The sequence below is a fragment of the Neofelis nebulosa genome, chromosome 12 (genome assembly GCF_028018385.1).
Source record: "Neofelis nebulosa isolate mNeoNeb1 chromosome 12, mNeoNeb1.pri, whole genome shotgun sequence".
Lineage (NCBI taxonomy): Eukaryota > Metazoa > Chordata > Mammalia > Carnivora > Felidae > Neofelis > Neofelis nebulosa.
Window position 1 is genome coordinate 55,615,292 of NC_080793.1, and position 15,428 is coordinate 55,630,719.

Consider the following 15,428-nt stretch of genomic DNA (forward strand, 5'->3'; position numbering starts at 1 on the left):
CGCTACGAATCTTACCCTGACATTTTTGTCTGAATGAAGACAGTGGTCATGTGTCGTGTATCCTTTCTATACTCTGGGCTTTCCTTATGTCAATGTCTTTACTATTTGCAGTGATTTGTTAGGTAGATATTCTTTCCAGTTTGTTGACAAAGGAACTGAGGCTCGGCGTGCTGATGTGACTCGCTCAAGGTGACTCAGTCACTCTGGCTCAAATCAAAATGTATGTGACTCTCAGGTATTTAGAGTTTCCGAGTTACTCAGAAAATTCAGGAATGGCTGTACATCTGAGAGCAACCATTTTCAAGGCACTGAAGACATTTCCAAGCAAAACATTAGCTTGTCCCTGAAGCCACTTTTTAGAAAGCTATTTATAGTTGGGCACCCAAAAAGCATTTTTCTTCTACAAAAGTGATTTCCTCCGTGACCTCATGTCAGCAAAACCGTATAAATGAGCACGACTCTATTCTTTAGACAAGTGCTCCAAAATGTTTGAATCTACGAATTATTACATGTGGGGCTGTAGAAAGTGTTTAGAAGAACAATTAAAAGTCATAACAGTTACTTTCTTAGCCTCTGCGTAAGATCAGCAACAACACCAACCGCAGTGAAACCTCTTAAAACCGTAGCTGATACAACTGGAGGAACAGTTTTCAACTTTTGTGCTTATCCTTCTCCGTTTTAAGTCAGGAACAAGGTATTGAAACACCATGCACATAAATTGCACTTTATTGCGGAGGTTCTGGACCCCAAAGCTGAGGAGGCAGCCCGAGGAAATGATCGATTGAGAGGTGCTGAAATATGAGTAACCTTCAAAAGCATTCTGTTGTATGTTAGGAGGCCCTGCATTTGCTGAGATAGCTCTTTCAGTTGCTGATCAACTCAGGGAAAAAGGGGGAAATATACAAAGGCTCTCTCTCTGGCTTCACAGCTGACTTAGAACCGTAAGCAGTTAGAGCTGGAAGGAACGCTGCCAGCCGGCTCCCTCATTTTAGAGATAAGCCCTGGAGAGGTAGAACAGCTTTCCCAGAGCAATGCAGTCAGTTAATAGCAGAACTGGGACTAGAAGCCAGAACGAATGGAGGCTCCGCTCAGTGTTCATGTGGATTAGCATGGTGGTAGGAATCCAAAGGAGAGGAAGCCTGGGGAGGCAGTGTGAGTAGTCTGTGATTCGAAGGCCGATCTAAAACAGATGCGACCGGACTAACAAATTTATAACCATTTTCAGTGCTGCTAAATTAGGTGCTACGTCATTAACCTTGCAAATAGAAACTTACAAGCATCGACTAAACTTGACCTTAGGCCAATCACGCCTGTCCATGTCCCAGCGTCCCAAGCGCAGGCACACACAGCCCCACTCCTCCGTGAATATATGAGTTAGGGACATACTGCAAGGAGAGTTGATGGTCAGATTGGCTTATAAACCCTGTGTTTTCTTAAATCAACAACCATTTGGCATAATCATTCATTATGCAGAAAAAAAGGAATCTTAGATGATTCATGAATAAGAGGGCTTTGCCTAAAAATTAGAACGGTGTCACAGGTTAATTGTGTCCTGTAGCTTGAAAATACAAGCTCCTTGTTTTCTCAGAAGGCGGGGTGGAAGACAGTAGGGCTTCTTCCTGAAGGAAGCTCACAATGTACTTGTCTTCCTGGGCGCAGGAGGAGATCGACTCTCTACCCTCTGGAGCCAGTCTTGACCATCACAGGACTCCTCTTGGACAGCACAGTGAAAGGGGAAATGGTATGTGTCACTTCTGGGCCATTAAAGAGCCAGTGTGTTTCTGTTCTTCCCCGTCCCCGCTGCGTGGCCCTATGACTGCTCATTAGTCAGGGACCCATCCAACTGATATGATGCAGAGGAGAACATCGGTCAGCCTGGGATGAACAAAGAGTGTGAGAGAGAACTGATGCTTTCTGGTTGTAAGCCAGACAGATTTGGGGATTGTTTGTTACCACAGCGCAGTTTAGGCGATCCTGACCAGTGGCTCCTGGTGGATGGGCTCACGCATTTCAATAAGAATGACGTGCTCTCTGGAGGCATCTAAGTTTGCATGCAAGACTTGGTTCTCTCACTGTGCCCAAGAAAAATTGTATAATTATAATATATTCTTTTTTTAATTTTTTTAACATTTATTTATTATTGAGAGACAGAGTGTGAACAGGGGAGGGCCAGAGAGAGGGAGGCACAGAATCAGAAGCAGGCTCCAGGCTCCGAGCTGTCAGCACAGAGCCTGACGCGGGGCTCAAACTCACCAACCGCAAGATCACGACCTGAGCTGAAGTCCGACGCTCAACCCCTAATTATAACCCCTCATTATAACATATTCTTAAATTTGAATGGTGTTTTAATTTGTAGAGCCCTTTCTCAGAAATAGCTGTACATCGTGCATCTGTGAAATAGATCAGTTGGGTGGTATTATCATTTTTCTTCAGATGAGGAAACTTAGAGAGTTTAAATGATGTACTCACGACTGGGATGATGCAAGAGATCTGCGTTCCATTCACTAGCACGCAGTGAATTCCATTCACTAGAATATTCTGTCTCTAGTCATCAAATTTGAGAAGATTGTTTCAGTTCATTCTCTTTGTGGGGTTGTGTAGGTTTGGAGGAGATAGCCAAGAGCAAATACATAGTACCTTCAGGAAGGAGTCTAAAGTTTATATAGCCCTATCTGCTTGGTGCCCGGCGTGTTGATAGCATATGGTAGGACTCAGAAATATGGCTATGGTTTCACTTTTTATTTATTTATTTATTAAAAAAAATTTTTTTTAACGTTTTATTTATTTTTGAGACAGAGAGAGACAGAGTATGAACGGGGGAGGGGCAGAGAGAGAGGGAGACACAGAATCGGAAGCAGGCTCCAGGCTCCGAGCCATCAGCCCAGAGCCCGACGCGGGGCTCGAACTCACGGACCACGAGATCGTGACCTGGCTGAAGTCGGACGCTTAACCGACTGCGCCACCCAGGCGCCCCATGGTTTCACTTTTTAAAAAAAGTGTATGTGTTTATTGAGGGAGAGAGAAAAAGCGAAAGAAAGAGAGAGAGAGGAGAGAACAAGTGGGGGAAGGGCAGAGAGTGAGGAAGAGAGAGACTCCCAAGCAGACTCTAAGCTCTCAGCACAGAGTTTGACACAGGGCTTGAACTCATGAACCATGAGATCATGACCTGAGCTGAAATCAAGAGTAGGATGTTTAACCGACTGAGCCACCTGGGTGCCCCTATGGTTTCACTTTTAATGGGAACCATATCCTCTCTATCCCCATTTCCACATTATTTCCTAGCTTATCACCTAACTTCTGTCCTGCATTCAAGGAATACCCTTAATTTTTTTGTAGAGTGGTCAGACACTGATATCCCACAATTAAAATAAATATTGCCCGTGCTATGGTCTGAATATCTGTGTCCCCCCCCCCCAAATTCATATACTGAACTTTTTAAAAAATGTTTATTTATTTTTGACAGAGAGAGAGAGAGAGAGAGAGAGAGACAGAGCATGAGTGGGGGAGGGGCAGAGAGAGAGGGAGACACAGAATCCGAGGCAGGCTCCAGGCTCCAAGCCGTCAGCAAAGAGCCCGACGCGGGGCTCGAACCCACGGACCGTGAGATCGTGACCTGAGCCAAAGTCGGACGCTCAGCCCACTGAGCCACCCGGGCGCCCCTATACTGAACTCTTAATACCAGTGGGATGGTATTGGGAGATGGGGCCTTTTGGGAGGTGACGGATGAATGAGAATAATGCCCTTAGAAAAGAGGCCTGAGAGAGCTCGTTCCCTTGCCCTTCTGCCATGTGAGGATGCAACGGGAAGCCTGCAACCCAGGGGCCCTCACCTAACAGTGCTGGCACCCCGATCTTGAACTCCTGCAGAACTGTGAGAAATAAGTCTCTCCCGGTGATAAGTTACCCAGTCTGTGGTATTTCGCGGTAGCAGCCCGAACAGACTACGATGCCCTGATTAATACAGACATCGAACGTTCACACTAGCATGTAAATGATAGCTGCGGCAGGTAGTCTCTAAGATGGCACCAAGGTCCTACTTCCTGGTGTTGACATTCTTGTGTAATCCCCGACCCTCATGTGTGAACTAGATCTGTTGACCTGATCCTAACACATAAAATACGGCAGAAGTGATGGAATGTCATTTTCAAGCGTAGTTATCAAATGACCATGGCTTCCGTCTTGGGCAGTCTCTGGCTCTCCATTCCTGGACCACCGGCTGCCATGTCACACTCCGCCTATGCAGAGGTCCACACAGCAAGAAGGTGAGGCCTGGCAACAGCCAAGTGGGTGAGCTTGGAAGCAGATTCTTCAGCCTTAGTTGAGCTTTACGTGACTGCAGTCCTAGCCAACAGCCTGATTGCAACTTAGGATAGACCCTGAGCCAGAGGCACCCAGCTAAGTTGATGCCCAGATTTTTGATCCACAGAAACAGTGAGACTCTAAGCATTTGCTCTTTTTTTTTTTTTAATGTTTATTTTATTTTTGAGACAGAGAGAGACAGAGCATGAATGGGGGAGGGGCAGAGAGAGAGGGAGACACAGAATCGGAAGCAGGCTCCAGGCTCCGAGCCGTCAGCCCAGAGCCCGACGCGGGGCTCGAACTCACGGACCGTGAGAGTGTGACCTGAGCCGAAGTCGGACGTTCAACCGACTGAGCCACCCAGGCGCCCCAAGCATTTGCTCTTTTAATCCATCAAGTTTTGGGGTCATTTGTTACGCAGCAACTGATAACTAATACAAAACTAAAATCTATCATGAGGGCAGGTTTCACTGGGCAAGGGCCGTCGGGCAGAGCAACCTCCAGAAAGAAGTCACCTGTGAAGGATAGAGCTGCACAGGACAGCGTTTGCCTAACTCACCTTCATCAAGCATTTTTTTCATCCCAAGTTTTCAGGTTATGCAAATACTAAAGTTATCCTTGAATGAGCAGACAGGCATTGAGAGCTGAGTTAACCTAGCCCAGCCCTTGCACTTGACAAACTAGAAAACCGAGACCTGAAGAGGATGTGTTAACACGTTCCATGTCACAAAACGTCGCCGTCAGGGACCCCGTCTTGCCGATACCTCATCCAGTGCTTTAAGTTCTGCCCTGCTACCTTCCTCTTCAGAATTAAAACATGAAAAACAAAGGAAGAAGATTAGGATTAACCCCTGCAATTCTACAAAGTATTCCTAGAAGCTGACCGTGTTTCTCATTTTAATAAATGTCAACAGCTGGCTTGTAAGATGTTTTCAATAGTTTGTATTGGACAGAGTCATTCATTCATGCAACAAGTATTTGTTGAGCCCTTACTCTGTGCCAGGCACTGTGTTAGACGCCGGGGTTGTTCTGATGGCGAAAGCATTAGTTGGAGAGACCGAACGGAACAGCACATTAATCTTGCGTCTTTTATCATGGTGTTTTCTTCTGCTGTCATCAATAAATACATTTTCTTTTCCCATAGACAGGAACCATTTAAAGGCTCAATTATTCAATCTCCATATCGATCCAAAGCTTTTAATGCTCCTTTAGAGAGTCGATTGCAGTTCCAGACTCATGTGGGCAAGGAAGGCTTTTGACAGTGGTTCCAGACAAGGCAATGTTTCTGTTGCCAATGCTTTGTCCCTGGAGTGGAAGAATGCCCTGGGCTACTGAGCCCCGCAAGACTGGGGCTAAAGATCCTCTCTGTAGAACTGTTAAGGCTTCACTTGAACTATGAGGCACCAACTGAATTCTGTTTTTTAAGGTTTATTTATTTATTTATTTATTATTTATTTATTTAGTGAGAGCAAGCGAGAGCATGTGAGTGAGAGGGGGAGGGACAAGGAGAGAGAGAGAGAGAGAGAGAGAGAGAGAGAGAGAGAGAGAGAGAATCCCAGGCAGGTCCATGCTGTCAGCCTGGAGCCTGACATGGGGCTCAGTCCCACAACTATGAGATCACAACCTGAGCCGAAATCAAGGGTCTGACGCTTAACCGACTAAGCTACCCAGGTGCCCCTAAATTCTTACAAAGATAAAAGAGAGTGAGATCTTTTCTGAGACATTTTGTGAGTCACAACGTGCTGAAAGTGAAGCCGTGTGAGTTTTTTGGAGTCCCAGATCCTAGAAAGCATGTTGGTTTGATGTTCTCTAATTAAGTGACACTGGGCGAGACGCTTAATGTTGAGCCTCCCATTATTCATGTGCAAAATAATGTGGATAATAATAATCATAGCACTTGCCTGTGGGAAGTGTTTTGTAAGCTAATAAAGTCTTCCACGGTTCCCTCATTCCCTAAATGTAATACCTCTGAAAGCAAAGGAGAGGTGGCAATCCATTTTTTAATTTTTCATAGTCTCTAAGGCTGTGCCTAACATTTAGTAGGTACTCAATTGTTTGTTGAAAAGCTGCTACCTACTAATGGTAATAATCTCTGAGCACACATCATGTGCCTAACGATATCCTAAAATACTACCCTTGTATTGACTTTTAATTCCCAACAATGACTTCGTAGGTAAATATTATTATCCCACTAAGCAGGTGAGGAAATTGAGGCACAAAGCAACTGAATAATTTTCACAGTCACCTAAGAAGTAGAAGGGCTGGCATTTAAACCCAAACGACTCGGCTAACTGCCAAGATTTACTGCTTCTCCACCAGAACTGGGTATCAATTCACTGTTTCTCATTAGGAAAAATATAGGCAGAAAGAAAAGAATTAGTTCCTTTACATTGAATTAGTGACAACTTCTTTTAAATGCGTTTTTATCCGACATCCAAAACAAAGAGCAACCTTCAACCCCAGCAAACAGAGAAATCCCAGATCGTATCAATCCAGATAAAATCATATTGAATTCTCCCCAGTTCAGTCTTTCTTCCAGGTAGATGAGCCCTTAAAAATGGTTCATTTAGGTTGCTGAGCTGAAGCTGAGGGTCTTTCTTCTGGGACAATACCTGAAAGGCAAGAAGCAGGCTGTCAATTGTTAGCTGTGCCTGAACATGACTTATGCAAACGAGTAGGTGTTGGTTGAATGTCTGGACTATAGCCTGCTTCTCTTCTGTCACAGTGGGCGTACGGTAACAGGAGATGAAAAAATTAAAAGCCTAGGAAAGACCTACCAAATAGGCACATGGCAGAACACTCTTGACAAACCCTGAAGTTGAGGGAAAAGGGAGATGAAGGAGAAACTAGCATTTCTTGAAAGCAATTTATGTCAGATATATACAATTATTTCATTTTCATCCGGTGAGTTGGGTAATGCTAAACACATCCTGGAGATAAGGAAGCTGAGGCTCAAAGAGGTTAAGTAACAGCCACCACGAAGCGTTCTTGGCTTCTCGGCATTCAAAACGGGGATCCCCCCACGTACTCTGAAAGCCATGGCCTCTTGGTTCGGCAGCTCATATATTCTACCTCTACTGCTGGTAACCTTGACTGACTGATTTTACTAAACTGCGGTTAGTTCTTTTTTTCAACGTTTTTTATTTATTTTTGGGACAGAGAGAGACATAGCGTGAACGGGGGAGGGGCAGAGAGAGAGGGAGACACAGAATCGGAAACAGGCTCCAGGCTCCGAGCCATCAGCCCAGAGCCTGACGCGGGGCTCGAACTCATGGACCGCGAGATCGTGACCTGGCTGAAGTCGGATCCTTAACCGACTGCGCCACCCAGGCGCCCCATAAACTGCGGTTAGTTTTAAGAGGCTCCTGGTGTGCCAGAAGACTACCATAAGGTGACCAAGGAAACGTTGCCATTATGGAGAGGGGAGGAGAGAGGAACAAACGAGTGGAAAGAAAGAAGGGGAGCTCAGGGGAAATCACAAAAGACTGCGAGTCAGAGAAAAGCCTTTAAACTTTTGACAAAGTATAGGAAGAAGAAAACAGTACTCTTTTTTTTTTTTTTTTTTTTTTTTTTCAACGTTTTTTATTTATTTTTGGGACAGAGAGAGACAGAGCATGAACAGGGGAGGGGCAGAGAGAGAGGGAGACACAGAATGGGAAACAGGCTCCAGGCTCCGAGCCATCAGCCCAGAGCCTGACGCGGGGCTCGAACTCACAGACCGCGAGATCGTGACCTGGCTGAAGTCGGACGCTTAACCGACTGCGCCACCCAGGCGCCCTTTTTTTTTTTTTTTTTTTTTTTTTCAACGTTTTTTATTTATTTTTGGGACAGAGAGAGACAGAGCATGAACAGGGGAGGGGCAGAGAGAGAGGGAGACACAGAATGGGAAACAGGAAAACAGTACTCTTAAGGCGTGAATTTTCCAGAGGATAGGTTTCTAATTCTAATAATCCTATTAAAAAGTAGAGGAAAGCTCCAGGGAACCCTGGATATCCTTCACTTTCAAAGATGGCTACTCGCCTTTGGCCTTTTGCCAATTCCCACCCGACTCCCTCAGGGTCACTGGTTTGGGACCTTTCTGCCTTCCCCGAGCTAGGAATTGGTCTTCAACTTTTTACCTCTTTCTGTAAGAAGTAGTCTTGGCAAGATCAAATTGCCCAAGACGTTTAGGTCAGCAGTCACCGAATGCTGATCCACAGATGGAACATGGACCGTGATGAGGCTGTCAGTGCTTCGGGTTGGAGCGAGAGAAACGAATAACCCACTGAGCTTTTCAAAACACTACATGCATTCAATACCGACCACCGTTCATTCTGAGATTATGTTCTTCTTTTTGTTTGATGTTTCAGTGTTCCTTGTTTTATGAAATGATGGTGAAAGCAGATGATTCCCCCTGAAAAACTTAAAAAAAAAAATCTCAATGGTCTGTGAAATCCTTTCTCAATCAATTTCAGGCACCAATATGAAAGAAGTGCCTCGTCCGTTGGAAAGAATCTGGTGATGGACACTGATTTCGACTCGGAAGAATCTCTCAGTGGGGGAGCTATCGCTATACCTGATGGAAGAGTTCACAGCTTGTTTTAAAGACTAAATTAGATGCTATATGTTAAGTTTCAACTGCCATACGGTTCGTATTGAAATAGTTAAGAAATCTCCTTTTTCTCCCCCAACCCTCCTTTCTTTGAGACGGGTTTGTGAACCACAACACTTTTAACCTTCTTGGGCCTGGCCTGCTAAATGCCAGTAGTAACCCCAAGTTCTACTTGTTTTTTAAAAAAAATTATTACCAGAGTATATGTGATACACGATGTTATATTAGTTTCAGGTGCACAGCATAATGATTTGACAATCTTATACATTATGCAGTGCCCACACTGTGAGTGTAGTTGCCGTCTGTCACCCCACAAAGTTGTTAAAATATTATTGATAATATTCCCTAAAAGGTACTTTTCATCTCCTTGACTTATTTGTTTTAGAAATAGAAGTTTGTGCCTTTTAATCCCCTTCATCTATTCTACCTAGTCTCCTACCCCACTTTCCTCTGTCAACCACGTTTGTTCTCTGTATTTATGAGTCCGTTTCTATTTGTTTGTTTATTGGCTTTGTTTTTTAGATTCCACATATAAGTGAAATCATATGGCACTTGTCTTTCTCTGCCTGACTTGTTTCAGTTACTGTAATATCCTCTTGGCCCGTTCATGTTGTCCCAAGTGTCAAATTCTCATTCTCTCTTATGGCCAAATAATAGTCCATTGTGTATACACGCACACACACACTCACACACACACCCTGCATATATATCCACATATTTACCACATACCACATATGCATATATGTATATATTTATATACGGTATGTGTATATTATTACTATATATCATATATCATATGTATATACATATATATACATATGTAAGTATACATACATATGTGGCTTACACACACACACACACACACACACGCGCACACACACACAGAGGAATATTGCTCAGCCATAAAAAAGAATGAGATTTTTGTCATTCATGACAACATACAACATATTTGGCAAATACCATACATGCATATATATGTGTATATTTATATATGTATGTATAACATATATATGATATATGTATATTATTACTATATATACATATATACACACACATATATATTTGGTATACACACACACATAATAAAATATTACTCAGTCATAAAAAGAATGAGATCTTGCTATTCATGACAACATGGATAGACCTAGAGGATATGATGCTAAGTGAGATAAGTCAAAAAGAGAAGACTTATCTCTCTTCTATCTATCTATCATCTATCTATCTATCTCTCTATCTATCCATCTACTCATAGGCATACATACATATATACACACATACTTATGTATGCCACATCTTCACTCATTCATCTATCAATGGACACTTAGGTTGTTTTCACATCTTGGCTATTGTAAATAATGCTGCCATGAATACAGCAAGCGACTGTTCTCATTTTCTTTGGATAGATGCCCAGAAGTGGAATTACTGGCTCATATGGTATTTCCATTTTTACTGTTTCGTGTAAACCTCATATTGTTTTACACGGTGGTTTTGTCAATTACATTCCCACCCACAATGTGCTACAGTTCTTTTTTCTCCACGTCCTCACCAACACTTGTTATTTCTTCTCTTTTTGATACTAGCCATTCTGATGGGTGTGAGGTGTTAGACCATCGTGGTTTTGATTTTGTGTTTACCTGGTGTTAGTAATGTTGAGCATCTTTTCATGTGTCTTCTGGCTCTCTGTATGTCTTTGTTGAAAACATGTCTATTCAGGTCATCTGCCCATGTTGTAGTTGGATTATTTATTTTGGGGGGTATTGGGTTGTGTAAGTTCTTTTTATATTTTAGATATTAACCCTTATTAGACATATTATTTCCAAATATCCTCTCCCATTCATGAAACTGACTCTTTAGTGATGATTTCCTTTGCTGTGCCAAAGGTTTTTGTTTTGACGTAGTCTCAATGGTTTGTTTTTGCTTTTGTTTTCCTTGCCTCCAGCAACATATCCATAAATATGCTGCTAAAGCCAATGTCCAGGAGATTACTGCCTATTTTCTTCTAACAGTTTTATGATTTCATGTCTCAGATCTTTAATCCATTTGGATTAATTTGTGTGTGTGGTGTACATTGTGTATTTTCGTGGCCCAGTTTCATTCTTTTGTGTGTAGCTGTACAGTTTTCCCAGCACCATTTATTGAAGAGACTGTTTCTTCCCCGTTGTATATTCTTTTATCATAGATTAACGTACCACATTAAGTATGGGTTTATTTCTGGGATGTCTATCATGTTCCTTTGAGCTCCAATTCAGTTTTGATGACCAAAAGGCCTCTCTACTTTTATCAATCTCCCCATCTGAATAAGAATTAATGAAGGCTCAGGTGTCTCTACAGCATCTTATGATGACCTATTACTCTTCCTCCCTCCTACCGCAGACACATAAATGCACACAGAGGTAGATGGTGTGGAACAGTTTGGGCCACCAAACGTTTAATACAGTGTGATACCTTAACCAGGTAATACCAATAATACCTTTAAAATCAAAATGAACATGTGAATCGAGCAGTGCCATTTTTTCATAAGATATTTATAAATGAGTTGAAGCCTTGTCACCTTTTAATACAGTAACTGATTAATGGTCTTTCTTTTAGGAGTTGCTTCTACTTCGAGTCCTACCTTGATAGAACCAACCATTTCCTCTCTTCTGCCCTACAGAGCCATATCTGTACTGGAATGTGCCAAAGTATGTGTAGTATCTGGCACACCATAGTTACTCAACAAATGTTATTCGATAATTAGATGAATGGCCACTGTTCAATACCAAATAACTGGTGAATGTACAAAGGATGGCCAAGTAGACCCACGAGAAGAAAGAGTTCAGATTTTCATTCATGTTCCATTCATCCATACGTCCCCACACCCATCTCCAACACCAAGAAGGCCTGACCTCTTCCCCACGTAGTTCTCTGGTCGAATGCCTTACGTTTGCTTGTTTGTTTGATCTTACTTCCCCTTTGTATACTCAAAGTGACTGTACCTCAACCAGTTTTGCCCGTGTGTGGGATTTTGTTGGGAGAAGAAAGCATACATATTAATTTCATTTTCCTGGAATCCAATAGAGCTGATCCGTTTCCTTCCTCAGCATAAATCATTTTCACCCATCTTCCTTCTTGGGTTGATGGTGGGATGTGAACATGAAGGGGGAGTACTTTTTCTGAGGAACTGCAACTTCCTCTTCCCTCTACTCCCAAGGCCACACCCACACTCATGAGTTTTGTTCCAAGGTCTTAGACCACGTAGGAATACATGAAATGGACAAGAAATGGCAGGTAGTTTAGGTGCTGTTAAGAGACCAGCTGCATGGTAGCTCAGCAATCTGGGTAGGAAGGGAATCTATATTTTTTGTGCTGGGTCCTGTGCTAGGTGCTTTAAAGCATAGTATTCTGTTCTGTCTCCAGAGGATTGTGGGGTATTATTATGGGAAAGTCGAGGACAAGGAAGCCAAAGACCGGCTTTTGTTGAACACAAGTAGCCCTCCGTGTCAAGCATCTTTTTAAATGCTTTTATATGACTTCACAACTCTTGGAGGCAATTATATGATTCTCGCTTTACAGATGTGGAAATGGAAACTTCGAGGGTTATATCTCTCATGTAGAGATCCCCAGTGAGAAACAGAAAAGGCTAGAGTTTGAACTGCGTTTGCCGGCTTGGGCATCTTTACTGTGTGTTTTGTGTATTTAGGTCTTGGTCATTGTTTAAGGAATACGTTTGCACACGCTGCTGTTTGCTTCTCATTAATGGCGCCCTTATATTTATCAGTGAACATTTATATTCCTTTAGACTACATTTACTGCCCTGTTTGGCCAATGAATATTTTTGTGCTTTTTAATGTATTCGAAACTGATTTACTGAAGTCCCACCCACCTAAACGTGATTTTTCTTTCCCCCAGTTCTCCAGTGGTTTTGTGTTGAAAATCACCTTTCCCCATGGGTGGCAGACAGTTCTCTTAGAACCCTTTTGGACAGATCCTATCAATTTCAGACACTTTTGTCATTAGCTAAATCTCATTCTGATACCCGAGGCTCAGTTCTGTTCACTTTTATTATTGAAAAAAAAATTAATGTTTATTTATTTATTTATTATTATTTTTTTTTTAATTTTTTTTTTCAACGTTTATTTTATTTTTTGGGACAGAGAGAGACAGAGCATGAACGGGGGAGGGACAGAGAGAGAGAGAGACACAGAATCAGAAACAGGCTCCAGGCTCTGAGCCATCAGCCCAGAGCCTGACACGGGGCTCGAACTCACGGACCGTGAGATCGTGACCTGGCTGAAGTCGGACGCTTAACCGACTGCGCCACCCAGGCGCCCCAATGTTTATTTATTTTTGAGAGACAAAGAGCATGAGCAGGGAAGGGGCAGAGAGAGGGAGACACAGAATCTGAAGCAGGCTCCAGGCTGTCCGCACAGAGCCCGACGTGGGGCTCGAACTCATGAACTGTGAGATCGTGACCTGCGCTGAAGTCAGACGCTTAACCGACTGAGCCACCCAGTTCTGTTCACTTTTAAAGTTTAGTCTCAAACTTGCTCCTCTCTCTCCCAGCATAAGTGAAGCCTATTTATGCTTGAGTGAATAAAGTTGTAGTGGGGATCACCGGAAATGGAGTGACACCACAGTTTCTCATTATATACCCCTTGCCCCACCATGGCGATCATACATCCCAGTTTTCCAGGCATATTTCCTGTTTATACCTGTTGTTCTGGTGTAGTCATTAAGAGGACTCCCCCTTAATTCTCAGACTTGTCTTGGCTTGCATAACAAATTAGAAGATCGCCCTACCTCTTTCTCTTCTCTGTCCTTTCCATCTGTTGTCAGAGTGGGAAGGGGGGATGGGGAGGCAGACATCTCCTTGGTGAGACTGGTCGATCGTGGCATCCATCGACGGTCCCTCTGCGTTGCTGATACCTAAATGTTCCTGCTCTGGCGGGTTGAGCTCTTCAGAGGACCTATGGAAGCTTCTCACTGCATGGCTCCCTAATTTGGGAGCTTGGATTCTAGCTTCTCTTCCTCCAAATCATTACAGATTTTGCCCGAGCATAGTACTGCACGACAGGGTCCTGCAAGGGGTTCCTCCCTCTCCCACTAGGAAGAAGCACTGTATAACCCTTCTGCAAAGAAAAGGGTGTTCGCTGATGCTACCCTCCCACAGATGCTACCTCCTCTTACCCCTCAGTCTTCTCTTTTTTTCTTACAGCTTTTATTTATTTTTTAACTTTTTTTTTTTTTTTTTGAGAGAGAGAGAAAGAGAGAGAGCAGGGGAGGGGCAGAGAGCGAGGGATACACAAAACCCGGAGCAGTCTCCAGGCTCCAGGTTCCGAGCTGTCAGCACAGAGCCCCGTGTGAGGCTTGCAACCACGAACCGTGAGATCATGACCTGAGCCAAAGTTGGAGGCTTAACCGACCGAGCCACCCAGGTGCCCCTCAGTCCTGTTTTCACAGGGTCTGTAGTGGAACGAGAAAGAGCTACTGTCTGTAGGGCTGGCTCCGTTCTGGTGCTTTTCAGTAAGTCATAAGGAAGTCACTAGCCCATAATTCCTTGAAACTAGAATGTATGGAGTTTTACCCCTAGGTGCTCAGATTGGGCCTTAGCTGAAATCTCAGGGCAACAGGTAAAGTCCTACTTGACATCACGATGCATAGGAATAATAAGTTCTAGTTCCCATGTATATGGCACCAACAGCCATACTGACAGCACCAACATGTCACAGTTTAATAGGAACTAGTTCAATAGGAACGAGTACTCCACCAGTTCCTGTTTTGTTGTTGACTCACCTTTTAAAATTTGTTCCCCCAGGGGCACTTGGGTGGCTCAGTCCGTTAAGCATCCTACTTTGGCTCAGGTCATGATCTCCCAGTTCGTGGGTTCGAGCCCCGCCTCAGGCTCTGTGCTGACAGCTCAGAGCCCGGAAGCTGCTTCGGATTCTGTGTCCCCCTCTCCTTGCCCTCCCCCCGTTCACACTCTTGTCTCTTTCTCTCTCTCTCTCTCTCTGAAAAATAAATAAAGGTTAAAAAAAATTTCCTTAAAGGGCTGGGGCCATGTTCACACTCTGTCTCTTTCTCTCTCTCTCTCTCTCTCTCTCAAAAATAAATAAAGATTTAAAAAAAAATTCCTTAAAGGGCTGGAGCCATGTCTTATCTGTATTCGCATTGCTGGTAGCTAACACATGCTAAATGAGTCTGACACCTCATATTTGTTCAAAAATAATTTGTGCCCTGATTACATTTGCCTGTGTACCATTGCAGGAGGTTGTGTCTGTAAGGGCTGAGCATTTTCACCGTGGTTGAAATACTGTGTGGTTTCTGTGCCTTATTTTTCGGGTCGCTGGAAGAAAGAAAGGGCTCATCTTGAGTTTGTGCCGCTGAGTTTGGGCCCCATTTCTCAGAACTTTGCTTTCTCTGCACCCATGCCAGGACGTTATCACGAGAAGAGTCTTGCCTGGGGGGGGGGGGGGGGGGGGGGGGCTCTTGCAAATGACCTCAGTCCCTTTTAGAGAGAGCTCGGATGCCAGGGCAACGTTTATTTTTATTAACTCGTCTGC